Source organism: Myotis myotis, unplaced genomic scaffold, assembly GCF_014108235.1.
Source record: "Myotis myotis isolate mMyoMyo1 unplaced genomic scaffold, mMyoMyo1.p scaffold_m19_p_17, whole genome shotgun sequence".
Lineage (NCBI taxonomy): Eukaryota > Metazoa > Chordata > Mammalia > Chiroptera > Vespertilionidae > Myotis > Myotis myotis.
Window position 1 is genome coordinate 6,138,126 of NW_023416321.1, and position 25,530 is coordinate 6,163,655.

Genomic DNA, 25,530 nt, shown 5'->3' on the forward strand with positions numbered 1-25,530 from the left:
CAAAGCTTACTTGGGGAGCTGAGTAAGCCTTTTACCCTTTTACATAAGTGCTTGAAATAATGTTGTGTTTTAAGTGTTTGCCTGGAGTAGAAAATTGAATTGAGATTTATTAAGAGAAAGAGAGAGGGAGAGAGAGAGAGAGAGAGAGAGAGAGAGAGAGATTGTTTTTCCTCAGTTAGACTCTGAAATATCCACAAATCTTCCTGCTCCTTTTCTCATCTGAACTTTGAAGGCTGACCTTACGGAAATGGAGAGTGACAGACGCCATCAGAAACTGAGTGGATGGTGTCTGAGCGACATACACATATTCTAAAGGCGCATGCTACAATAGGAAGAAAAGAAAGAGCTTTCTTCTAGGCATTTCTATTTTAAAATAATGCCTCTCTGCCCCCTCGGAAGGAAGATATTTAGAGCAGAGTAAATTAGTCATGATGGAAACTCCTTTAATTGAGTGGCATGGAAAATGGCCCGGGGCTGCCGGGAAGAGACAGGGTGATCACATGCCATCCGGACTGCACCACTGTCCACGACTCTCAAATCCAGGGCTCAGAACGCACTTGAACTCTCATCAACTACGTTTGAGAACATAGTCCAGAATGAGTGCCAATCATCTCACTGAAATAAAAACATGCCACCCAGAAAATGAATCAAAGGCACAGGAGTTACAATACGAAGGGGTTCCTGTCACGTTCCTTCCTGGCGGTCTTGGGAGGTATGAGGAAGAATCCATACAAAGTAAACACACACCAATGCATTTTGTGAAATAGATGCAAATGTAAAATGTTTCTGGTAGAGGGATGGGAATTTCAGAATTTGGAATTCGTTTGAGATTCAGAAGTTTAAATATGTTTTTCAAATTTAAAGATTAATTCTAATTCCTCTTGTCCTATTTCTGCAAGTTCTGGGAGTTTGTTTGGCTAACAGTGGTCGGCAAACTGTGGCTTGCAAGCCACATGCAGCTCTTTGGCCCCTTGAGTGTGGCTCTTCCTAAGCCTTAGGAGTACCCTGATTAAGTTAATAACACTGTACCTACCTATATAGTTTAAGTTTAAAAAATTTGGCTCTCTAAAGAAATTTCAATCGTTGTACTGTTGATATTTGGCTCTGTTGACTAATGAGTTTGCCGACCACTGGGCTAGAACTCTGTCCTGGCCACTGTGAGGAGCTACACATTCAAGCAATGAGTCCCACTCAGAAATTGTCTGTGCCAGGAAAACAAAATTTAAAAGGAAATATATCATTTATGTCATTTACTACACACACTCAATCACATCCATACACACCCTGGAACATAGACAAAAGAAAATGCAACCCTGGCCTGATAGCTAGTTGGGTAGAGCATCAAATGCCAAGATTGCAGGTTCGATTCCCAGTCAGGGTGCATACAAGAATCAACCAATGAACTCATGAGTAAGTGGAACAACAAATGGATGTTTCCCTTTCTCACTTTCTCTCTTATAAAGAGGGAGTTCTAAAATCAATTCTAAAAAAATTTTTAAAAAGAAAATGCAGAGCATCCCAATATATATCTTAAAAGAGAAATCTATTGTGCATGTTGAGAAGCTACACCCTACCCTAACCAGTTTGGCTCAGTGAATGGAGCGTCAGCCTGTGGACTGAAGGGTCCCAGGTTTAATTCCGGTCAAGGGCATGTACCTCAGTTGGAGGCTCCTCCCCTGCCTGGGACCTGATTAGGCTCGTGCAGGAGGCAACCAATCGATGTGTTTCTCTCACATCGATATTTCTGTGTTTCCCTCTCTCTTCCACTGTCTCTAAATTCAGTGGAAAAATATCCTCAGGCGAGGATTAAAAAAAAGAGAGAGAGAAGCTACATCCTTAGAGAACCTGCCATTATGTAACGGATGATGTTTACTATTATTTATATTTAGTATGTATTACATTTGATTTATGTATTACGTATTATATAGTGCAATGTTGCAGCTGATTGACTAATCTTGCTCAAAAGTCTTTCGGGCGCCCTAGCTATTGGGTCCTGAGGACAACGGAAGGCAGGGATCTGGTCTAACACAGCGGCTACCCAGCATTGGTCCTAGGGATCCTCATTTCACAGGAACAGAATGGGGCAGCATCAAAGATGAATGGCTGCTCTTTGTTGTCACTATGACAAGAAAGACTTGTAAAAAAGGGCTTCTGAAGGCAAGCAAAGGTTTCATGTATCCGGTCTGCAATGATGGGATCTTGGGAAGTCCACTGGTTTTTTTAACTGTGTCTGAAGTGTGTGTGTGTGTGTGTCTGTTGGGGAATTGGGTGTCACAAGAATTATGAAGACCTTTGAACAGGACTTCCAAAATCACCAACCCAGAAACTGTGGTCTTTGTGTTTGATCGGTCATAAATTATGAGGCCAATGAATTCTGACCTGACAGCTCACCAGCCATTTGAATCCCACTGTATTATTATCACAATGGCTTTCAGCATACACTGGAGAGCTTGCTAAATATTTATCCAGATAATTAATGGCCCATTCAGTAACAGATGAGTCACTACCATTCAGCGCAGCAAAGTACTTATGAGTTTTGTCTCTAGAGTAGGATACACTCTGACGATGCAGTATCTCCTTGTATTCAAGCTTAACACACGTAAGGGAGTAAAAAAGTTTAAATATCACAATCCCCCAATCTGCAAAAGGAGAATAACAAGAATAGCGAGTTTATAAGGTTGTTATAAGAGTTAAATGTGATAATGCATGTAATGTACCTGACAGTGATCAGTACATGTTAACTGCTGTTTTTTTGTTGTTTACAATACCATCATCATTATGCTCACTACCGTTCGATACAACCAATGTTATTTATGTACACTCTGACTGCAAATAAATTTCCTTATATTGAAATCTGGTTCCTTAAGATTTCTTCCCATTAATTTTAATTTAATCCAGAGAGAGATAGAGAGAAGAGAGGGAGGGAGGGGGAGAGGAAGGAAGGAGAGGGGGGAAGGAGGAAAGGAAGTAAACCAGTCATTTATATTTAGTTATTACATGTTCCCAGCACAACTTTTCTGTTTCTGCTTTGCTCCCAGCCAACCCCCAAGCTTGAGAGAGACAGAAAGGGAGGAGGGTAGGAGTAGGGGCGGGGGGCGGGGGGCAGAGACCTAGTCTATTAGTTTGTTATACTGGCTAAAAGCGCCCCTATTCTACAAATATTCTTTAATTGGTATGATCCCTTCACTCTTCTGTTTCCCCTTTTCTGATGATGCTGTGATTGTTTTGATTGTCTTTAAGGGAGAGTTACCCTGCATGGAACCAATTTTTTCAGATGTTCTGACGTGTTCAAAAACTACTTATGGAAAGTGGCAAAGAGCCTAGGAAGAGATTAATCCATTGTAAACCCTGGCCATTGTTATCCTATCCACAGATCTGTTTCTTTCCCATCTACTTTCTGTGTGTGTTCAGTTTGTTTATTTGTTTGGGGGAGTTGGAAGTAATGTTAGAGGTTAGGGTTCTTAAGATAGAATGGCCATGAAATGCATATGCAGATAAGTAAATGGGTAACAGGGATGTATGCTGTGGACCAGTTTGATGGATAGATTTGTGCATGTGCTTAAAATAAAGAGGAATAGCAAACTTCCTGTATAATTTATTGGTTCAATTCAGTGACCAAGAACATTCTAAGAATGATATGGAGGACTTAAAAACACACACAACACTTTAATTTCAGTTACTTAGGCAGCAAATATTTTTTCATGTTAAAAGTTTGTTGTGATTTATTAGAATCCAAAACATGTTAGATACATGAAAGGAGGTGATACTACACTATCAGATCCCCACATACAAGAGGAATTGCATAATGTAATACTTCCTCCGTGCTTCTGCACTCAATCATTGTAGCCCAGTTAAAAAGCAAAGCTTAAAATAGTATTTCTAATGCAATCTAATTTTGTTCAGAATTATTATGAATAATTACATGACAAATGTGCATGTGTATAAATGTGTGTATTGAAGATTAGTGGCGTTTACCAAACTATTAGTTTCATTTCTCCGTGAGAAGCTGATTACAGAGGCCTTTTGTATCCTATGCTATGTTTGAATGTTTGAATAGTAAGAATGTAATGAATATATTGCTTTTGAAATGATTGCTTGTGTAATCAGAAGGGAAAAACAGAGCTAAAACAGGAAAGGCTTGATCTGTCCATATCTATAAGGCAAGGAATATTTTTTTTTTTCATTTAACTTAGCATTTATCAAAGGAAGAGCAACCTAAATGCTGACGTGTATTCTCTCACCTACAGGCCAAACCTATTAACCATTAAGCTACACTATACGCTATAAGGAGGTGGGCCATGCAGTGGGTGCCATTCCATCTTAAAAGACACATATCCTAGAAGATCATGGCTGGTGCACAGCCTACACATTTTGGAACATGTTTAACAATCTCAAAGCCAAATGGCCCAGGAAGGAAAAGTCACTTTCAACTGTTGAGCTCTGGCCCAGGAAATATCCGGGGCAACGGAAAGACAGAAGAACAGCCAGTCTCCAAGCAACTCGAGTTCCCTTCAGCATGTCGCTCCATAAAGCTTAATGAGCACAGGTTATCGCCTCCACTTGGGAGACACTAGCTCAGTGGGAACAGGGTGTTCTGGCTTCTGCACCAAGTGAATGAAGGGATCATAACGCTGGGTGACTCTGAGCCTGAGGCAAGCATTGCGATTCACAGGAAAGGTCCAGTCTCCACACTGAGGATATAGGGTTGAATGAACAAGAAGGAGACCGATTCCCTACTAGCGACTTTGAAACAATTTCATTCATCTGACCTTCTACTGGGGCACCTGCTCTGAACACCATCATTTGTTTGAAGGATGAGGCACGTTTTCTGATGGCGGCAAGATTATCGAATGGGGAGCTGGACGGTCCAGGTTCAAATCCCAGCCCGTGTGCAACACTGAGCAAGTGACTTCAACTCTCTGCATCTAAGTTTTCTCATCTTTTAAGAGGCAATAGTCACAGTTTTTAGCTCATCAGTTGCCACGAAGATTAAATGAGTTAATATTTGTAAACATTTACAACAAAGCCTGAAACATAATCAGAGCAGTATAAGTATTTTTAATTTTTTTTTAAAGTACACATCTTAACTATTTTTGGCATTGATCTGAACCCTGAGAATTGGGTCCACTCCTTAGTTTTCAAATAGTGTTATCTTAAAAATTCAGACAAAGTTATGTAAGGTTACAAATAAGGAAATAATTCTATTCAAGGAAAAAAGGAAAGTCACTTCAGTAGAGAAAGCACTGGGTTTCACACCAAAGTGGGAGATTATTTGACCCTGAAAAGTAAAAGAGGGACATTCCAGGAAGAACAATAAACATATGCAAACACACAGAGACAACACATGCATGCAGGGGCATGCGGAAGCAACCACTGTACTTAGAAAACATTGTAGCCTGGACAGAATGAAGTGATCGAAACTGTTGGCTTCATGATAACCTCAATGATAACCACTGGATTTTTTGATTGGTAATGAGCAGCCATGGAAAGTTTTATTAAGAAGGAGAAGACAGAAGCAGATTTGTATTAAAAAGCTAATAATGATATATGCATAGCCCATGGACACAGACAACAGTGTGGTGATGGCCAGGGGGAAGGTTGATAGGGGCTGGGTGGAGTTGGGCACAGGGGAGTATGGGGACATCTATAATAGTGTCAACAATAAAAAAATTAAAATAAAAAAAATAAAGAAAGTTACTCACTCAAAATTATAATAATAAATCTGGCAGCCACACACAAAAATGTGCTAGTTGGAGTGGGACAGGAAGAACATGGAGGAAGTTGTCCAGCTGAGACATGAGAGCCTACATAAGACAGAGAAGGTGGGAGTGATGGAAGTGAAAAGGTTCTTGAGATAATTGGGAGGTGAAGCTGATGAAATATGGTGACTGAGTGAATGTTGAGGTGAAGGGAAGCAGCAAGAACAATACTCATCTTCCTAGTTGGGGCAATTGGGGAATGAGTGGTTCAATCAGGGAACAGTTATAGGACGAGACAGGAAGCGAGAATTTGCTTCACTTTGGATGTTGACCTGGAGTTGCCTAGACAACCTTATCTAGTGGAGATCTTGAACAGAAGATGAAAGGTCATTTTAATCTCCAGGGAAAGGGGAAGTTAAGGAACACAGATTCAAGAGTCACTGCACACATGGTTGACAGAAGCCATCGAATGAATGAAATTAATCAGGGAAAAAATCGGTAGAATGAAAACAGAGATGAAAGAACTCTGAGGAAAAAAATACATTTAAGGAGTGGGCAAAAGACAAGGCTGAAGAAACCAAAAGAAAAGCTAGAAGTTAGAAATATCAAAATAAAGAGGTTTCCTATTTGTTTCTTTTTTATTCATTCAATTCAATTCATTCATTCATTCATTCATTCATTCAATATTTAATGAGCACCATTATGTCCCAAGACATGGGGATGCAGGGAGGGGAGACATGATGTAAGGGAAACAGACCAACTTCTTGTTACCATGGAGCTTTAAGTCTATTACGCAAGATGATTTAAAACTATTCAAAAACAATAAGTTGCAAGGTCACAGTCATACTTTTGTGCACCACTCTTATAAGACTTTAGATGAACACTCTTTTCATCAGGCCTAACCACACTTTTCTCAGTGGCTGCAGCTCTTTCCAAATCTGCTGCATGTTGATGGCTTCCCTAGCCTTGCTCGGTCACACTGTTCTTTGCCTTTCCTCCTGTTACACCTCATGTATCACCATGTGTTTCTCAGCTGGTTGAAGAGTAGTCCACACGTCTGACAAATAACTTGGTGTTTGAATATGAAATTAGGGCTTTCAACAGAGAGAAATGTTAATTGCATTTCACTGATGACACTCTAAGTCTATGTTCGTCATTATAACACATAGCAAATGCATATAATTTTCATAATGAACATAAAATTATTCATAAGCCCATCACCCAGAGATGAGCACCATAAACGTTTTGGCATAGTTCTGGAAGGATTTCACACATGCACATACACCCACATCCACCCACCCACCTCCACACACATACACATATGCACATGGATATACTGTATTTGATAGTTTAATTATAGCTCTAATTCGGATCCACATTCTCTTTTTGCTTATGTGAAGAATTGTGAGGTCGCCTGAATTGTGCTGAGGTGCCAAACTATAGAGTTGAAGACTGGTGAAGTCATTCCCTAAATGACTGTTGTTCTGTAAGAGGCAACGTGAAAGAGACGGAATAGGTACCTTCATTACAGCTTTGCCCTCTAACTCTTCTTAGAAGCCAGGCCCTGTGGTTTTAAAGGGTAAAAGAGGCCACGGCATCAGATAAACCAGCAATGCTGATGCTATCTAATGAAGAGTGAACTGGAACATAAGTGGCTAGATAATAGCACACTATCTACACAACCAAGTTTTTCAAAGTGAAAAATTGTGTTTATGGTCCTAGCTACTAGGGAGACGACTTTTTTTAATTCAAGCAAGCTGGTTTTATGTGTATAGATGAAGCCAATATCTCATCCTGTTAACTTTTGAAAAACTTCAAACCTTTTCGGGATTTTAGTCAGTAGAGCTTGAGATTTCTAGAGGATATGGAACACAAAGCCCTGCCCAAAATGCCACAGTAATTAGACTGCAAACAGAATATGCCGGAGGAGGACAGCAAACTGGGGAAGAAAGAGGGAAGTTCCAGAGCGCTGGTACGCTGGTCTTTTCCACTCACAGGACCTGGTTTGGGTTGAGTGAGAGGGTAAAAAGTGAAGATTCTGATTTATATTGAAAACACTTGACCCCGAAAAAATGGCTCTTTCACTTTCTTTTAAGTTAACTTCCCCATCGGCAAAACAAGATGTTGACTTAATATTTTTATTTCAATAAAGAGCCACTTATGCTCAGAGTTCAAGAAAGGTCTGTTTGCTACCAAATTAGACACCGTGGTAGCAATGATTACTTCTATGGGTTATCAGATACAGTAAAAATGATCTCTATGCCCCAAGGGAAAGCGTTGATATTCTAATCTGTTCATATAAACATACTGTCCTTTATCTACTGTTTCAGAAATAGGCCACGTGAGCCACATTGTTGGGAGCCACATCCTGGGAGCAGTGAGTGGGACACAGGCCGTGGCAGAATACAGGTCTGGATGTTCTCAGGACATGGATGTTCTCAGTCACCCTTGGGTGGGTGTTCCAAGGTGCTGCTAACTCCTCTCTTTACTTCTCTTCTTTAAATTAAATAAAAAGCATGGATCATGTTTGGGGTTTTTTTCCCCCCGACACAGGAGACTACGTGGAGAAATGTGAATTAAAAACTGTTAAATTTGTGCAACCGGATTAGACATTTCACAATAGGGCTTTCTGTTTTCATGAACCTTTAAGAACTTCTTGTTTCCATAGGGCTGGAGCTGGCCTTTCTTGCTACTTTCTGGCACTTCCAGTCTGAGATTAAAACCAGGAAGTGTGATTGAATATGAAAGCAGGTTAAAACAGAGTTTGACAAATGAAGTAGAAATTCTGATTTCTGTCATAACTTCAATTATGGGACCTGGTAGATGTTTGAGAGGCTTCTGACTCTGTGGGAATCCCGTGCACTCAATCTCTGCCTCAGAGTACAAGCAGTAAAATACTGTGACACTCATAGAATACACAACACCAAGAGTGACCCTCATGTACATTGTGGACTTTGAGTCAATATAATGTGTCATTGTAGGTTAATCAATTCTAACAAATGTAACTCTGGTGGGGGGCGGGGGGGGTAATGGGGGAGGGTAGGTAAGTATGAGGACAGGGTGTGTACAGGAAAATTCTGTACCTACCTCTCAATTTTGCTACTAACGTAACATTACTCTAAAAAAAAAAACTAAAGTCTTAAAAAATACTATGAGCCCCAGCTGGTGTGTCTCAGTGGATGGAGCGTCAGCCTTCGGACTGAAGGGTCCTGGGTTCAATTCTGGTCAGGGGCACATGCCCAGGTTGCAGGCTCGATCCCTAGTAGTGGGTGTGCAGGAGGCAGCTGATCCCTGATTGTCTCTTATCATTGTTGTTTCTGTCTCTCTTTCCCTCTCCCTTCCTCTATAAAAATCAATAAAAATTTATTTTTAAAAAAACTATGATATATCTAATAGAGAATTTGTCTCTGGTGAGAATATGCTCATATTAGACTTAGGGAAAAATCCCCCCTCTAAGAAATAAAGCACTTGGTAATGTAGATACTGCTAGACATACAAACACGCATTTTTACTTTTATGTTTCACAAATAAAGTAATAATTTGAAATTCATGTTAAATTAAGTACCAATGACCTAAGACTTTTTTTTTTTTTTTTTTTTTTTTTTTTTTACCGTTGGAGCCTGCCACAGAATTGGGCAACACACAGAGTGTGCAATTGCTACAACAGTTATTCTGACAAGAAGCAAGAGTTTGGCCCACATTAAAAATTTTCTTCCCCCCTCCCAATTTATAACTTATACTCTCAGGAAAGTATTTCTTATAAAACTTTTTTTTTCCTTCGATGTTATAAACTTTGGCTGGGGAGAATACAAAGCCAGAACCTCTAGCCCAGGCACCCATGAAGGTCATTCAAGAAAGGCCCAGCCCTGGCCAGTGTGGCTCAGTTGGTTGAGTGATGTCCAGGGAACTGAAAGGTCACTGGTTCGTTTCCAGTCAGGGCACACGCCCAGGTTGTGAGCTCTATCCATGTTTGGGGAGTGAAATGGAGGCAAACAATCAATATTTCTCTGTCTTTCTCTCCCTCTCCTTCCCCCTCTCTCTCAAATCAATAAAAAAAAAAAATTGTTTTAAAAAGTAAGGCCCCACAGTACTTCACCTGTGCAATACAGCTCCTAGGTAATACATCCTTTGAGAGGATTTTTCACCAATGTGTCACAATCTTCCATTTTCTTAGGATGTAATTTCCTTCGGGTCTGCATGAAGTTAGGAAAGACAAGTTACCACCCAAAGTAAGACTCTGAGTTCCTATAGCATCTGTTTATGACAGTGTGTATAAGTGAGGAGAGGTTCCACTCTGTATAGGACAAAGAAAAGAACATATCTTCTTGTGCATTGGCTTTCTGAAAATGCAGCCAAAGGAGAGAATGTGGAGGCGGAGCCCAACATAAACACAATGTCAGAAAAAAAAGAACCACCCACAAAAATCTTTCTTTAAAAAGCATCCTTCCCTAAAGAAGAGGCATTGCGCGTGGGCGCACTCACAGATTTACTACCTCCCCAGAGTAGCCTTCTGACAATGGCTTCTTCCAGGGCGAATCGTTAAACCTTGAGGTTAACAAAAATAACAAGCAGGTTATGATTCTTAGATACCTCGTGTTGTTCTAATTAGTCAACAGAAGTTGGGTGTGATGGGGACATGCAATTCTGTTCCCAAGAGTTGCACTTTTGGGGAATGATTTGAGAATCAACATTCAGAGAGAGACCAGGTTAATCCCTGTTGAGTGCATGAGTCATTTTCTGTGTTTACGTATAGTAACATCTTGAGATGGATATTGCTTTCGTTCTGCATACATATATATAATTTATATATTATAGAGATATGTATGTAGGTACACATGCAAATGTGTGTAGTGTAGAATAATATTTTTAAATGCATGGAAATGCAAATTGAACAGGACACTTTTTCATTTGCAAGCTCACAGCACACTGCAAGAGTGGATGCAACATCCTGGACTCCTTGGTATTAAATATTACAAATAAGTAGAAATATCCTATAACATTGTGAAATCTCCAAATACCCACACATATTCCCACTGCCCCATGGAGGCTGGTACTGCCCCAGATGAGAACCACTCCCTGAACACAGGCTGACAGGCAAGCATTAGACTCTCCCCTGATGAGGACCTGGTGACCTGCTAAGGGCACCGCTGGTTAGAGCACCTTGTCTGTGCCCCCTGGTCCCTTGCAGGGAGCTCCTCCCACCATCAGGAATGTGGTTGGCGAGAAACCCTTTTGCAAAGTTCTCAACTTACAGTGTTTGCCTTAACCAGTGCCCAAAGCTGACCCACAGTCTGTGAATCTCTGACATTGACAAGTGAATGGAAGAATAGAAAGCCAGAGACAAAAGTTAAGTTTGGATTTTGTTCAAACTGTAAGGAAAAGTAAGTCATTTAAACTAAAAATAAAAATGTGAACCAAATAACTAATTACACAGTTTCTAACAGGATTAGCCTTTCGGTGATCTAGACAGCAGTTATTTTTCCCTTGATCAACACTAACTTCATAAAAACAGATGATACACTGTATATTGGAGTCGTCACACATTTGGCATCTACTTAGTCAGTGTTTGAAGATTTCTTTTGCACCCTAACCGGTTTGGCTCAGTGGATAGAGCGTCAGCCTGCAGACTCAAGGGTCCCAGGTTCGATTCTGGTCAAGGGCATGTACCTTGGTTGCGGGCACATCCCCAGTCGGGGGTGTGCAGGATACAGCTGATCGATGTTTCTCTCTCGTCGATGTTTCTAACTCTCTATCCCTCTCCCTTCCTCTCTGCAAAAAATCAATAAAATATATTTTTTAAAAAATTTCTTTTGCTTGGGTTGTGTGATATTGTATAATTCATTCATTCCCAGATATCTTTAAATTGACCTCTGAAGAGTTGTCCTATACTCACTGTGCCCTGTTTATTGAAACAAATGACTGGCAGTTGTATAATTCATACTATAAGTTGTGGCTAGAATTTGACACCAGGTACATGCACTTATGGGAAGTAAGAGTTAACATACAAGGTAGGCAACACAGAATTTTTTCACCGAAGCCTTGTGGACAGAGAAAACAATAAGGTTAGTGTTTTGCAACACACTGCAAGTGAATAAATATGGATCATATCAATCCAACTAAATCTCAGATAAGGAAATATCACTTCACCCATTCAATATATCACACAGATAGTGGCCCTGTATAGTAAGAATAACTATTAGTATTGATTTCACTCAAAAAGCCTGGGTTAAAATCCCAGTTCACCCAGTAATAACATAATTTTGAGCAAGTTTCTTAAAATCTCTTTGGTTCGGTTTCTTTATGTGAAAAGGAGAGTGCTACTACCTACTTCAAAGGTTCTGTTGATGATTAAATGAGATCATATTGGGTGTCAAGTGTTCCTAATAGTGTGAGGCATAGAGAAAAGTTTCTTTTATTTTTTGTGTGTTTGTTGCTATATGTTAAAAATATTATTTGACTAAAGTGGGCTGGTAATCTCATTCCAATTACAAGACAACTCAGTAAAAGTATTTTTTGTTTTGTTTTGTTTACACCTACATGAATCTGAGAGGTAACCTGACATTTTTATTGTTGTAGAAATAGTCTGAAAAATAAAGGTGAAGCAGTCTATGAATACCCATGAACACAATGACTCCTGATGCCTTTTTCATGATTTCCTTTCAGACTTCAACATCACTGAGACTCAAGTACCTATTAGAGTTTGACATAGCACATACATAACTCCAAATTGCAATTTCCAGAAAAGAGCTTTATCTTTACTCTGACGTACTGTTTATTTAGTATTTAAGATGATTTTATAAAAATGCCAAAATGGTTCACTTCTCAGGGATGTTACTACTTTAGAAAGAGAAAATGTCAGAACTCCCTAAAATTCAGAAACATGTTATTGACTGAACTTTTCCAAGATCATGGTAGCCCTTTTCAAAAGCGGTGTTTTGTGTGTGTTTTTTTTTTATAAAAGTTTTCATAAGTTTCAAAGGTTGTCCAGAATTATCCTGAACAATTTAAGCTTTCCTGTCATTCTTTAAAAGGAAGACCTAAAGTTAACAAGATTGCCAAAAGCCGGCTTGGTGGCCTTGAGGACTCATTTTTCTTGCCATTAAAAATATTTATCTTGAGTTAGTTACACCAAGTCATTGTCTGGTAAACATAGGAGATGAAGGTTATTTAGTTAACACATATCTATATCCTGAGATACTGTGAGTTGTGACACACCAAACGGCTTAGATTTATTTGGCTTAATTAACGGAGGTATGGTCCTTACTCACGGGGCCTCAATTAATGACCCAAAGGATTTGCTTTCCTATAGTTGCCGGATTGATACAGGGCATTTAAGAATTACTTTTTAAAAAACTACGTTTTTATTGATTTTTAGAGAGAGAGGAAGGGAGAGGGATAGAGAGATAGAAACATTGATGAAAGAGGAATATCACTGGTGAGCTGCCTCCTGCACACCCTCTAACTGGGGATTGAGCCCTCAACCCAAGCACGTGCCCTGACTGGGAATCGAACCGGCAACCTCTTGGTTCCTGGGTCAATGCTTAACCACCGAGCTACACAAGCCAGGCTAGAATTACTTTAAATTTCTTAGGGAAACGTTTTTACACATTATGGATCCTAAATAATGCCATCTACAGAAGTAATCATTGCTATCACATTGCTGCTGAACTTCAGAGTTAGAAGGTGACATTTCCTAATAGATGTTCCCTTCCCGATTGGTACAATAAGAGAAAGGAGGATGTGACTGACTGGGTCTTATATGAAAGAAAGAAGAATTTATTTCTAGATATTTTCTTTCTCCTTTTATAGCCCCTAAAGAACTAATTTGTTATGCAGACCTTTCTGGAAGGCCCTTCCAGAGCTCCAGGGACCAGTTCGTTGGCCTGCAAGTTCCGATGATTAAATAAAAAACTGCATTTCGCCATCTTAATCCTTTTAGAGAAGGAATCTCAGTCCCTTCCATAGCTTTTTAAGAATCCGTATTTTCTAAGGTTGAAAAAGCTTTTCATTATCTAACTAATATCTATCATGATATTTCGGCCCTCCCTAAAAACATGCGTGATGATTACTCTAAACCTCTGGGAAGGTGAATAATGTAGTTTGTACAGGAAATGGAAGTGGCAGGAAAGGCAATGATGGGCAGGCAGACAGGCAAAGGTGTCCAGCAGATAGATTTTCCCACCCATGAGGCAGACATGTGGCTTGTAAGATGTAGGTTTCTCAGCTTCCTGGTTCAGTGAGGGATGGATGAGTCCATCAGAAGAAGTGTCTGTCCCAAGGATGGCAGATCAGTGGCACTGACCACCTGGTCTGGCTGGAAGTGGCTCTTTCGTGGCCTGGGGGAGGTGGTAGACCAGAAGGAAATACCTTCCCCTTGTCCTTTCCCTCTCCTGGGTGAGACTTGCCATAAAGACAGTCACAGTGGATCACCCAGGTTGGTGTTCATCCTCCTGGGTAAGTTTGACTGTTGGACATGAAAACAAGCACCTTAAGGACCTTAGGTACCAAATCCAGCTGAGTCAATAAAATTCATGGAATATATGTACTTCTACAACTGGTATAGCACCTTGACAAATCAGTTAGCAGAAATCTCATAGAAAGACATTTTGCATCTGACCAGAATTTAATTGCCTTCTATTATGTCTATCTACTCGTATCATAAACTCAAATTGCATGGCAAAATATATATATATACTAGAGGCCCGGTGCATGAGAATTCATACACTGGAGGGGGCGTCCCTCAGCCCGGCCTGCCCCCTCTCACAGTCCGGGAGCCCTCAGGGGATGTCCTACTGAGGGCTTAAGTCGCAGTCTGGCCTCCCTCTGTGGGAGGTGACCTGCCGATCAGGGGAAGGTACTGCCCCCATTACCCCCTCACTGCTGCTACCTCTGGCCTCCCTCTGTGGGAGGTGACTGGGCTGTTAGGGGAAGGCAATGCCCCCATCACACCTCTGCTGCTGCCACTGCCGGCCCGGCCGCCGCAGCTGCCTGAGCCTTGGCCCTCACAGCGGCAGCCGCCATCCGTGGCTTGCCTGAGCCTCAGGCAGCCACTGCGGCTTTGTCCAGAAGGACATCCGGAAGACATCTGCTCTAATTAGCATATCACCCTTTTATTAGTATAGATGATTGGGATTCTAGCATTGCATGGTTCTGTGGAGCTGGAAACATAAGGAAATCCTGAGTAAATGTGCCTCACATAAATCAGAAGGAATCAAACCATAGTTGCATCTAATGACTATATCAAGATGCCTGTTTCTGGCTGCTGTATTCATCAGCTGTGGGCAGTCATTAATTCCTGGCCTCCTCTATGTCTCCTTATGCCATCGGAGGAGGAGGGACAGCCTCTCTACCCACTGGAAAGTCAGACATATATAACAAGGTTAACATTGCACCTTGGGTCAAGTTGCAGCAGGAGTGATGGCAAATGCATGGGAATGAGTCAATGCAGGATTAGAACAAAGAATGTAATTCATGGACACCTCTCAAATGTACATGTTGGGATGTGCTGAGCAGTCGACGTGCGTGGATTTGTAGCAGCATGTGAAGGTAGTTTACATAAATGTGAACTCATGCCCAGAAAACAAATGTGACTTGCAAATTCACAAGCCTGGAGTCATGGAAGATGTCCACAGAAGCAGACACGTTGTATAGTCAACAAACACCATTCCTCCCCGGCCCTCCTATTAAACATTAGTGAACTCAAATAATGCATGGCTGGGATGAGACTGAATGAACTGGCCTCTCTAGTTGAATTGCTGGAGGGCCAAACCCGTGCCCGCTCCCACCTGCGAGTGAAAAGATTGCATTGTTGTAGGGGAGGGTGGAACTTGGATTCCATTCCACTGGACGGGTTTAGGAATGCAGACAGAAGTGTTACTTTCAATCTATCTGCCTTCTAGCAGCCTACTTGATGTGTGCAGCTGTAAATGTCCTGCCCAAGCCTTCAAACCGATGTATACTCCTTCCTCTTCTCACAGTCCTCTCTCCTGACTCAGGTTTCTTAATCCAGCCATGTTGTGAACAATCTTCAACTCTTCCAGCCACCTTTTCCCCTCCCGTGGTTCAAACAGTTGCTAAGTCATGTATATTCCTCCTCTGCAGTGTCTCTGGAATTGATCACTGACTTTCCATTCTCAAGTTCAAGCACTTATTACCTCTCACCTGAAATATTGCTCTAGGCTCTTAACTAGTCCACCTAGCTCAGTGATGGTGAACCATTAGAGCTTGGCATGTCAGCATTTTAAAAAAACCCTAACTTAACTCTGGTGCCGTGTCACATATAGAAATTTTTTTTGATATTTGCAACCATAGTAAAACAAAGACTTATATTTTTGATATTTATTTTATATATTTAAATGCCATTTAACAAAGAAAAATCAACCAAAAAAATGAGTTCGTGTGTCACCTCTGACACGCGTGTCATAGGTTCGCCATCACTGACCTAGCTCCTGCCTTCATCTCTTCCTCCTCCAATCAACACTGTGTGTTTGACACTTCATCTTTCTCAAAGGCGCTACGGCGGCATCATGCTCTTTCTCAGAAAACTTCGATGGTTGCTCATAAACTTCTATTTCAAATGAAATCATTTAAAATATTCAAGCTACTTCCAAATTTACTCTCCATGAATGTCTCAAAGTAACTACACTTTAGATCAGGGCTTCTCAATGGTGGTCCTATTGACATACTGCACTGAATAATTATTTGTTGGGGGGGGGGGCTGCCCTGTGCATATAGAATGTTCAGCAGCATCTCTGTCTACTACCCATTAGCTACCCACCCACTCCAAGCTGTGAAAACCAAAGATGTCTGCGGGCATTGTTAATGGTTTCTGGGGACAAAATCACTGTCCTCGACCATGACAATAAAGGTTCATATGTGGTCAGCCAGATAAGGCTAGGTATTTAGGGATCTGTATGTGTGCTTGCAGTGGCCCTCTACTTGGGATGTCCTCCTCCCACGTCTACCTATTCAAATCATATCCTGCATTTAAGGTTATTCCTAAAAGCTCCCTGTTACCGAAGTCTTCTCTCTCTTCCAACCAGATTCCCTGCATAGAAGGATCGCCACAACGCTTAATGCACTTCTTAAACCATTTATTTTACTTTCTCTGTTTTCTTTAATTTACCTGTTAATTTTTTTTTAAAGTTTAGGCCCATTATTTAAATATATAAATATCTATGGCATGACTTATGTAAGCCACTCTCTATTCTGTGTGAACTTTACTTTCCTCATTCTTTCTGTGTGTGTGTGTGTGTGTGTGTGTGTGTGTGTGTGTGTGTGTTGCTTTTATTTTTGTTTTTTGCCTCTAACAAATCCATTGTATCTCTTTGCATGAAATTTTTACTGGCATATAAATACTAAAAATGATAATTTTTATGTAATTATCTCAAAGTCACTGATAAATGCAATAACGTGAATCAATCTGTTTTTCAAATGTGATAGCAAATAAGCCACAGCCTTTTTAGAGAGAGAAAATGAAAAGTAAATTAGAGTTTGCTGGACCTTTGAAACTCTCTGGCCCTCCTTCCTCAGCCCCTTTACTTGAAAACACCGGGGATTGTGGAAGGGTGCATGTCTTTCACAAGATGATAGACCTCGTCTGTTGCAGTCACGTACCCAGAGCTCTTGTTCAGAATTTATTGCACTAGATGTGTTCCTCGTGTGGGGTCCCTGGGTCGGTATTCCATGGGAACATGTTACACATACAAATTCTGGGGTCCCTCCCCAAGCTCACTGACTTAGAAGCTCTGAGATGGGGGCCCATCTGTCTATGTTTGGTCCAGTGTAGAAGTTTCAATGTCCCGTGCATCAGAGTAACTCAGAGGATCTGTGTAAGTGCAGACTGGTCCTTGATCCTCATGCAGTGTTGGCTGAAAGGTAAACTGTGGGGTCCCAAACCCAGACTGCAAAAGGCAGCAGTGCTCAACATCAAATTAACAACCTGACCTAGTTCCTGGAATTTACAACTTAATCCAGGTTCCTCTGTCGATGTAGTAAAAATATTTTATTCTACTTAAATCACTATAGTGTCTGTTTTGTCTTAATTGAGAGAGCCCACTGAATTTGCATCACAGTTCACATAAAAACACACTAAAATTCATTCAGCTCTGATTTTTATCAAGTACTATAAGGTAGCGAGAGATGAAAGCATATTTTTGTCTTATTGAAAAATAGATATAAATGCAAATAAACTATTGGCATTTTCAGAATGGTTTGTTTAAATACTAAAATGAAAAAGAATATATATATTTATATGCCAAAAGAAGAAAAAGAAAAATCAAAAATAAAGAAGAGGAAAGAAAGAGAGAAGGGGCCAGGGAAATAGAAAAGTTATCAAAAAATCGGTATAAAAATCAGGGAAAAAATTACAAAGAAAGCTAGAAAATAAAGGGGGGGAGAGATGTACTGGGAAAATTATTTAAAAACTAGGGCATCATAGCTATGTTAATGTTTGACATAATAATTCAAGGCAAAAAGCAAAAGGAGGGTTAATTTTTTGATAAAGTTGTATAAATGCTCCAATGAGATTTAATAATCATTAACATAGGCACTTAACAATATAGCATTGAGAAATACAGGAAGAAAGTGCCATTAGGAAATACAAGTAGAAATGGACTAGTTCACCATTATGGTAGAGACACACACATTTATCTCAGTGGTTAAGATGTTAAACAGATAAAAAGTATTTAAGCATATTGACTATTGGAATTATATGAACAGCAAGCATTTAAATGCATAGAATTTGTACCTAATAAAGGGCAAGCCAATATACTTTCATTTCAAATAGACTTGGCATATTTACAAAAAGTGGCCATTATGTTTTAAAGAAAATAACACATTCCATATTTTCTGACTACAGTTCAATAAAATTAGAAATTAAACACAAAAGACAGATTCATCCCACAAAAACAAAACAATGCAAAAAATAAAGCAAATATTCAACTTTAAGACTCTTTTTGATAACTTTTGGGTTATTACAAACTACTTAGAAATATTTTTAATGACAATGATACCTATCCAAAATCTATGGCATTTTTTTCTTATAAAGAAAAAAATGGGAATTATCCACAACCCCCCTATTATTATTATTTCCTTCCCTGTGACCATAACACATATAATGGACAATTAATAATTCAGGCTCAAAGCCTAAAATTATGTGGTGTGTGTACAGTTTCTGGGTTGAACTTCCCCTTTGACTCCACCAATATAAAAAAAAAAAAAGACTCCTTACAAGTGACTCTGGGAATCATAGGGGATGCATTTAGTTTTACACATGTATATACAAGTTGTGTGTGTGTGTGTGTGTGTGTGTGTGTGTGTGTGTGTGAGTTTGTATGTGTGTGTGAGTTTGTGTGTGTGAGTTTGTGTGTGTGTGTGAGTTTGTGTGTGTGTGTGTGTGTGTGTGTGTGTGTGTGTGTGTGTGTGTGTGTGTACAAAACAAGCCTCCCACAATTGTCAGGAACAGTGCTTTCTTTCAAAAAAAAAAAAGTCAAAGGAAAATACACAGCTCATTTTAGTCCATTTTGAAGAAAGATTTCAGTGACATGAAAATTTTGGCAAAGATTTGGCCGCAAATGAGGTGATGAAAACAGTGAGAAATGCTATCGGTACGGAAGCGGTAGAGAGAGATTTCCATGAAATCCAATGAGGGGAAGTCACTTTGGACAACGAGATGAGGTGGAGGAGGCTTTCTTACGCAATCCACCCCATGGAAACACCTCCACTCCCTGGGAGATGACAGCGAGGCCATGCTCTCTTGGCTGGACGCTCCCGGGAGCCCGAGTTAGGTTTGGGGTCAATGAAGCCATCTTGCCCAGCCTTATGCATCGGGCACCTAATGTGTTTCTTGTTTGGGCACCGGCCCTGCCAGAAGGGATGCCAGGAGGCCATACTCTTTTCTGGGAAAGAGGGAGAATAAGAAACGACCAGCGTGTCCAGACAAGCTGTGCAATCCTACCCCTCTTGTCCCCTGAACAGAGGCCAATGCCCCAAGATGAAGGAAATCCATCTGTAATCTGATAGGCCAGCAAGCATTCTGCCAAGAACAACGCCTTTCCTTCCTGCAGTGCCAGGGTCCAGGTGCCTAAATGCCAACCGTATAAACTCCAGGACAAAACAAAACAAAACAAAACAAAACAAAACAAAACAAGACAAAACAAGACAAAACAACAAGAAACCTTTGACACTGAACCCTGTACATAGCAGGCGAGGCTCCGGATTGGCTCAGCCAGGTGGGGAACGGTGCTCCCACCTCTCGCACGGACACGGTATTGGAGACCTTTGGGCTTGATTGCCAAGGCCAGGGCACAAATATAGAAATCTAAAATTAGACGGCTGTGATTGTTGTTCTCATTCTCCCTCACTCCACTGCAAACTTTGAAAATCGTACCTTTGAATCTCTGTCATCATTCCAGGGGCTTGAAGCTCGGGGAGCGTTTCCTAAATGGGAACACCGCTCTTCTCTTTCTTGGGTGGATTTAAAGGTTTTGATTGGCAGTAAAGACTGTCTATATTAGAAGATGAAAAATTGCTATTACAAGTATAAAACTAATATATATATATATATATATACACACACACACATATGTATATATATTAGTATGTATAATTTATGGAGCATTATTACAAAAACTATCTCATTTCAAATCTCACAAAATTCTGTTTTTACTCTTATTTTCCAGTGAGCAAACCAAGGCTCAAAAGTCTTCAATAACTTGTGAAAGGCAACTTTTTGCCGCCGTTTCCCTGGAAGAAGATGACTCTAGTTACAAGTACTATTTCACTAAGCAGGGCTAAATGCATCTTCATGGAAATGAAAAGATTGGGAAACATTAAATCCGTGCACAAAACCTACAGGAGTTCCTTTGCGAATGTCACAGAATTGCAGATTTCTTTAGGGAAAACTTGCATGCTAAATTTCACATATATATATATATATATATATATATATATATATATATAATTTTTCAAAAGTTCTGCTACCGAAGATTTAACAAAAGGACTGTCAATGAGCCAGGAGGCTGGGCTGGGAGGTAGGCAGGGACCTGGAGAGGGTTCAGGCATACAGAGCACTTGGAAGACCCCACGGTCTTAAAAATGGAACAGTATGATTTTCCTCTGGGAGCTAGAGGATGAAACCAAGGACAGGAAGCCTCAAAGCAGAGCTATGTGGGGCCTTTAGAAGACAGGATGTAATTCTAGAAAAGAAGAGCTGGCAGCCTGTAGGTAAAAGAGTGTGGACAGATCAGCTAGTGCCATTTCTAAAACTGGATTGGCGATGTTGTTTAGGTACCTACTAAAACCAGCTACAATCTTCCCCCCCAGAACCGCCCCCTGCCCTGCAAAAAAAAGGAACTGAAGAACTTCCTTGAGTGTCTAGGTTGGAAGTTTTGCTTTCGTGAATCTAGAATTTCTAGACCTTTGTACCGAATGGTGATAACCACCGAGGGGACATTCCTCAAGCACAGTGTTAAATGCCTGTGTGGCTCTAGGTTCAGATGGTTTGTATTTGGGTTTGTTTTAGTTTGGGGTTTTTTTTTTGTTGTTGTTGTTGAGGTTTTTTTTTTCCCCTCCCACATTAACCCACAAGAAGAATTCAAATTCCCTTTGAGTTTTTCCAAAATCATCGGAAACTCCAGTAGTGAGCAGCATTGGCTTTAGTGAAAGCTGTACATGGGAAATTGAGGAGGGTTCTCAGCCCACCCTCCCCAGGAAACATCTAACTGTTCTCGCAGCTCAGATTTCTGTGGGGATCACTTTCTCTCACCTCTCCCACTAATTCACTCTCTTTCCCTCCCGAAACCCATTAAGATATGAAGCATAACAAATGGCCATGTGGTTATTAGCAAGACCCTCCTTGTTAGACATGAGCAGCTTTATACATGCACCGATTTTTTAAAAAATTTTACATAATAACTGTGCCCCTAAAATGAACAGAGTCATAAACTCCTCTGAGTGGCTGCTTACATACCACTAGGTAGAAAGGGCTGGAAATTCTAAATTCAGGAGAGTAAAAATTTCCAACCTTAGACACAAGGAAGTCCTTCAGTTCCATTTCTTTGCAAGCATGCAGCTGTTTCAGTGGGCATTTCAACAACACGGCCAGGGTAGTTTTACAAACGGCATGCTTTTGACCTGCAGGCTGCTGGCTCTCCAAAAGGGGAAAAATCCCTTTCCGATTTTATCCCTAGAAAGGACTTACTTGCCTTGCAGAAAGCCTCTAGGGCGGGGCCGTGGCGGAGGGGGGCTCCCAGGATGTAAAATGCGGAGGGGGACCCAGGGCTCTCCAAATCAAGAGAATGAACAGGGCGTATTCCCAGACAACACACAGGACTGTATTCTGCCTCACCAGATGCGCCTGGCACCTTTGCATCTTCCTTTCTAAGTAAATCCTACATCGCATACAACTGCATGCAAATCACCAGCTGGAAATAGTAACCTCAGCACTTTTAGAATCATTCCAAACTGCGGGGTCAGGATAGCCTTGCTTCACTAAAGGATGCTGGGAGCTCGAGGTAACTGTTCCTTCCAGCACATGTAACCCCTCAGGCCCTCGGAGGGTGTGAAGGGCAGGAGCCCACTCCCAATTCTGGACCCCGTGCTACTGCAAGGGCTCCACTCCTGACATGCTGTTCCTCCCTCCCCCACCTCCCCATTGGGAAAGGAGGTGTTGACTGCAAGTAGCAACAGGATTTTTTTTTTTTTAAAAAAAGGAGAAGAATTTTGTTAGCCTTCTCCACTAATAGCTTTTTTTGGCATTCTCCTGTGCACTGCGTTTTTTATTACCCTACAAATGAATCCTAACCTATAGAAGGTTAGACCAGTGGACTCAGGAAGCAGCACCAGATGGCCCAATGTGAACATACACTAGAAATGGACCTGGTTTGAACAGGCTGAGCATTGAGATGGTGAGAATGAGCCAGGCAAAGTTGGAGATTCGAGAGAAAGCCTCACGCCTTTCTCTTGGCAAATCTGGGCCTCCCTTCAATTGAACTTTAAATGAAGACTCCTGCTTGGATAGTTCAAACGTTTTAGAAGGAAGACGCAAGCGAGCTGCAGACTGAGCAAAAGTACACACTGTATTTATTATCATCGAACATGGCTTTTTATATAATTACATCCCTGTGCACTTTTTATTTTTGGTTCTTGAATAAAGTCACTCAGATTAAATTAAGGAGTGTGCAAGAGAGGTACTCTGATGCTTCCCTCTGTTCCCATGGCAACTCCAAGGCATCTTCTGCAACTGCCTCATTGACTCAGTGTGCCTGAGTGATGGGGCTACAACTCCTAGCTGATCCTGGAAGCGTCAGGGAGGACTGCTTTATGGGCCTCATGGCCACCAGGAAGATTCCCACAGCCCCTACGAACCCCTCTGGCAGGTTGATTCCACTTTCCCATGCTTTTGAATGAGTGTCTGCTCTCTGAGAGTGCCTTTGTCAAGAGTGCTTTGTTAGGGCTGTGTACACACTTGCCTTGGAACTTTATTGGTAAACTAGAGGCCCGGTGCACAGATTTGTGCACCAATGGGGTCCCTCAGCCTGGCCTGTACCCTCTTGCAATCTGGGGCTCCTCAGGGGATGTCAAACTGCCGGTTTCGGCCAGGCTGAGGGACCTCACCGGTGCACAAATCCATGCACCAGGCCTCTAGTTTGCATATAAGATGTTTGGTTAATCTCTTCCCGCCCTCCCCGCTCCATGCTTCCTTCTGAGGTTCATCAGTCTGTTCCATGTTTCCATGCCTGTGTGTTGAGTGTCTTCCCTCTGGTGGTCAGTGCGTGTCATAGCTACCAGTCGAATGGTTGAACAGTTGCTTAGCTTTTATATATATATAAAAGCATATATATATATATATATATATATATATATATATATATGGTCTATTTAGTGAACCCTCTCTTTGTTTGCAGGACCAAATAAAAAGTTGCTTAACAGGGACTTCAGATGTAGAAGTATATTAGCAAGAATTAGAAACACAAAAGCCAAATAAAACTATCCTGTGTGAAACTTGATTCATTTGTTCCTTGTACAGGATCAAACCCAGACACTTGCCACAGAGATGTCTTTCGGATCCTGTGACAGGATTAGGGAGGTGACGAAGCAAAGATGATGTCACAGACTTAATCGCAGAAGCAGAGTCTAGGGTCTGAGGGGTCATTTAACAAAGAAATGAAACAGCAGCTTCCAGGGTAGCAGAGTTTTTACCAAACCAACTTAACCCATTCCCAACAAGACATTACGAAAGTATTTGAGTCCATGGTGACATCCTTGAAAGAATATTTAAGTGATACAGGGAAGGCAAGAAGTATGTCTTTGTACAGTGCCTCATTCCCCATAAATATTCCTTAGTTGGTCGTTATTGTTATAGATACTTTTTTATATCTAAAATCCAGTTGTTTTTCTCAATTGTAAGACAAAATGAACATACAACTGTACTGCCCATTTTCCAAATTGTGAAATTCCAGATCAAAATTTTTGAATAACCAACACTAACCATAGAATAGTTCCTCAATAAATTTTTGGTCAAATTCAATAGATTTTTATTTATTTTTTTTAGACATTGAACCTCTTAACAGCTTAGTCTCTCAGAATATAATCTCAAACTGAAATAAAAAAGATTTCTGAAAATGAGTACAGGCACCATAAAACCTCTGCATCTAAGCCATGTCTTTTGTGTGTTACCTGCATGTTTTTGGCCTGCCTGGCTCTGATGTACTATTTACATAACCCTTATGGTGAATGATATGATTTCCTCCACATAACAGATCAGACTCAGAAACCTAAATGGTGCTTGGGGACTTCTGGCCTTGGACTAAACAGCAATAGGGGGCTTAATGGAAAAACTTTTAAAAGCACATCCTACTAGGAAGAGTTTGTGTGCCACACAAGGAAATGCTAAAGAACACAGACCATCTTCTAAATAAGGCAGAGAACTGTATATTTTAGAAAACCATTCCTCCAATACAATCAATGCCTGGAGGCAACAAACTTCACTTATTTGGAGAGAGCCACTTATGTGTAATTATCCATCATTATTATTCTTACTAGTTAGCAACACTCCTGTGCCAATCGGCCTCACCTTCCTCCAACTCCTCCCCTTCCACTTTCTTCTTAACTGCCCCTCCCTCCCTGCCCTCAACTATTCTGCTTCTCCTAGTTTCCAAAGCAGATGATGGACTCATCCTAGTTTGCCAGGAATGCCCCCAATTTTTGCACTTCAAATTCTGCATCCTGGAAAACGTCTGTCCCAGGTAGACCAGTCGGTCGCCCTATTCCTGAACCATGTAATGTCTTTGTCTTACTGTAGATGCATCTTGCAGGTGTTCCCTTGCACATATGTACCTTTTGAAAAAGTCATTCTAGCCTGGCCGGCATGGCTCAGTGGTTGGGTGTTGATCTATGAACCAGGAGGTTGTGGTTCAATTCCTGGTCAGGGCATATGACCGGGTTGTAGACTCAATCCCATGTGGGGTATGCAGGAGGTAGCCAATCAAGGATTCTCTCTCATCATTGATGTTTCTTTCTCTCCCTCTCACTTCCAAAATTTTTTTAAAAAAATTAATAAAATGCATCATAATAACCCTGGTACAGTGGCTCAAATCATTGGGTCACTAGGAACCTCCATCTGAACTATTTTGAAAAAGAAGTCTCTGGGGTCTTAAGATATGCTAATCATGGATGAGGTTATTTCACAGATAAAATCTGCATTCTAATACCATCCCCTTTACCATCAGGCCTCAGCTTCTTATCTACAGCAGAGTTCTGATGAATTAGAGGCCACAGGCCAAATTTGGCTCACCCCCTGTAGCTATAAGTAAAGCTTCATTGAAGCCCA

The 25,530-nt window shown here is 40.9% G+C and overlaps 1 protein-coding gene across 1 annotated transcript in view; it reads right to left on the reverse strand.

Moving 5' to 3' along the window:
• KCNJ2 (potassium inwardly rectifying channel subfamily J member 2) overlaps nt 1–25,530 on the reverse strand; it is a 255,701-nt gene that overhangs the window by 218,387 nt on the left and 11,784 nt on the right. The gene's annotated exons all lie outside the window — the stretch shown is intronic.